This window comes from Lytechinus pictus, chromosome 5 (genome assembly GCF_037042905.1).
Source record: "Lytechinus pictus isolate F3 Inbred chromosome 5, Lp3.0, whole genome shotgun sequence".
Lineage (NCBI taxonomy): Eukaryota > Metazoa > Echinodermata > Echinoidea > Temnopleuroida > Toxopneustidae > Lytechinus > Lytechinus pictus.
The window spans coordinates 31,664,211-31,667,501 of NC_087249.1; positions in this window are offsets into that span (position 1 = coordinate 31,664,211).

Here is a 3,291-nt window from a genome sequence, read left to right on the forward strand (position 1 = left end):
ACCGTTCGACGTTTGCTTTCTCAGCTACACACATACGGGGATTTCTAGATACTGCGCATGCGCGATGACGTATTCATCAATATGCATGACGTCGTAATGAATATGCATTATTCGAACAGTGTTCTAAGATCAATTTATTTTTTAACCCGAGAGGGCGTCAATAGAAAGGTCCTAAGTATTAACGGTTAACCGAAAAATAGGTAATAAATGTTTCACCCCTCAATATCATGAAAATAGAAAAGTTATGCAAGTTTTTTTTCCGTGATAAAATCGAGCAATAATATAGGTATTTAATTAATGTAATAATTTTGAAATTGATTCATTGCCCTTTTCTGAGAACAACCAATCATACACTATACCTTTAATGTAGGAAGATCCCTATATTACTCATCCTTTTCATGTCCAGAAATCATGTTAGAACGGCCGATCGGGGGATTTTTTTTTTAAACAAGTGCACACCAAGTTACCATAATGCATATAGCATTTCCATTTATTTGAAAGCAGGATAAAAGAGCATTGTACATTAAATACTTTGCTCACGGGCATAGGTGCCGCGGCCGGGGATCGAACGAACCCCGGATTTTTTATGTACAGCCAGGCGCCTTAATTAGACCACTCGGCCACGGCAATATGGCTGGAAACCCCCCCCCCCCCTCTATTAGCGAAGGCTGGATCCGCCCCTGGGTCTCAGATGTGTTTCCCCACAGATCAAAAAAAAAATTCCCGAAACTGAATCTCAAATTTCCTTAAATCCATAGACAATTCCTGGAATTTTCAATTTGTTTTAAATCGGACAATAACAGAGCTAGCCTTAACTTGCTCCAAGCATGTCCATGCTCCGACAGTGACCAAAAATAACCTTTTTTGTTGAATCATGGACCTATAAAAAAATAGCAAACAAAATTAGCAGAAAATGTTGAGCTACGTATGAGGCTACAATTCTTTAAATATAACACGAATATTGAAAGTTGCAGCTTTTAATTGTAGTTTAATTGTAATTTTCTGATTTCCCGGAATATTTTCATTTCCCCAAAATTAAACAGAATCCGGAATTCCTGGAATTCGGGAAATTAATTTTCTTCAAAGTGGAAACACTGGATGGAAGTTTATTTTGCCCCCCCCCCCTTCCATTGACGAGTGCATGGATACCATGCGTGACCAAAAATAAGCACGTAAAAAGGATATCTTTTTTCAAGATAGGGCACGTTACGCCGTAATAAAGGTGTCAAAAAACATTAAAATAATGAAGGGGACACAGTATAGGCATAATTTCACCTGCATAATAGGAGGGCCTGTTTTGGGGTGTTACCAGTTGCCCTTTCCTCGTAATATAAGTGCAAATTTTTACTCAAAAATATACCCCCTCTCGAACGTGTTCTGTGTCCCTTTCACCAGTCCCGAGTAGGGCCCGTTTTTCGTGTTTGCAAGTGCCATTTCTCGTATAAAAAATGCACCCTCACCATGCTCACGAACGTGTTCTGTGCCCCTTTCACCTGAGGACCGAGAAATCATTTTATGCCGTTAGCAATTGTGCCCCATATTGCCTTCTTATGCCCTTTTTCGTATCAGTGTCCTTTTTACCCTGAAAGTGCCCCTCATGAACGTGTTCTGTGCATAATAATCGCATAATCCCTTTCAAAAATATGATTTGCCCCTTTCGCTATACTTCTTTTTCTTTTGATAATGAAATTCATCCCTTTTAACCTCTAATTGAAATAAAATGCCCTATTTTAGTAATATTATTTACTTTTCATAAATCCCCTTTTCTCATGTTTCTTTTCTAGTTTGTTCAAATCCTGCAGTACTTAATGTTCTGATGGCGTCCCTTTCCAAGTGCTCCTATATATACTGGAACGTTTGCAATATTTTGGCAAATTTCCATTAAGAATTGGCATCATTGGTATATAGAAACAATTAAGAAAACCATATTCTCATTTTTATATTATGTTACTACTTATGAAGGAAAAAAAAATCCTAAGTACGTGCCTTAAGTTTCATGAGTTGTGTGAGTGGGGTATAGATTCTTTTTTTCCTTTATTTTAAGATAGTGCCCTTTCGAAAGAAAAGATGCCCTTTTTTCCCTGTGCCCCCCCCCCCCACTTCCAACTTCGCTCCACCGCCCCTGATTGGCAGTATAGCAGGGAGCAGCATAGCGACGATCATGGAGGCCATCATTTCTTAAATAACCCGTTCGTCGAACTAAGTTATATTTCCATAGAGCATTTATCTTTTGAACATGACGCAATATACAAAATGTACCAAAAATACTTTAAAAATAATAAAAATAGATTAAGCTTTTAATTTCATGGAGATATCCCTCAGAAAAAAAAAACCGAAGGCCGGACCCCGCGCTGGATGACCGCCTATTGCTGTGTAGGGTGATGGTGTCTTGCAAAAAAAATATAATAAAATACTTATTGGTATCGCACACAAGCAGTAAGATCCCCCAGATTCGCAGTTTTCAGGCTTTATCGGATTTTAATCATATTTTTTTGAAATAATTGTATAATCATGTGTGAATGACAATTGAATAAATCAACTACTCAGTACAATCCGTATATGGCTATAGATAAAAAAAAAATCAGGCTCAGCTATTATTCTGTGCTATCTTTTTTTTTCCAGTTTCGTAATATATCCTTCTCAGGCGCTCGAAAAGACTGCCTTTTCAGATGTTTGAGAATCTTATAACGGTGGGTTTTTACGAGCAGGCGATTTGACTCTGTCGATATGTTTGAAGAAAAAAAAAACTATCATCAAATTAAATTAGGCCTCATATTTCTCTGTCATCTTCGGAATTATTGAAATAATCCAAGTTAAAACGATAAATCAGCCCTGCTTCGTTGAACCCATAGAGATATAACGAAAAATATATACACGTCCTAAAAAAGTTTCACCTCAGTTGTTTGAACAAGCCCTTCACTACACAGATTAAGTTCATTTTAGTACCGATAATTTTTTTTTACAAGCAAAATATAATAACAAAAACAAAAAAGGTTCACTATAAAATGGGGTTGACTCCAAAATGTAGGTCATGACTACTTGGCAGCCCAAGAGGGTCCCCATAAATCCGCCACTACATGCCCTTATATATATTCTTCGAGAAACAGAAGATACAATATCTCCAATCAAGTTGTTTTTATATAGGCCTAATGATTTATGATAAAGTGAAGATTCAAGATTCAAAATTCTTTTATTGGTCAATGTATACGCATACAAAGAAATTTGGTTTCCAATATGACTTTATATAAGTCCCGTGAATGCCATATGCAATTTAAATTTCCTGTGAATGAA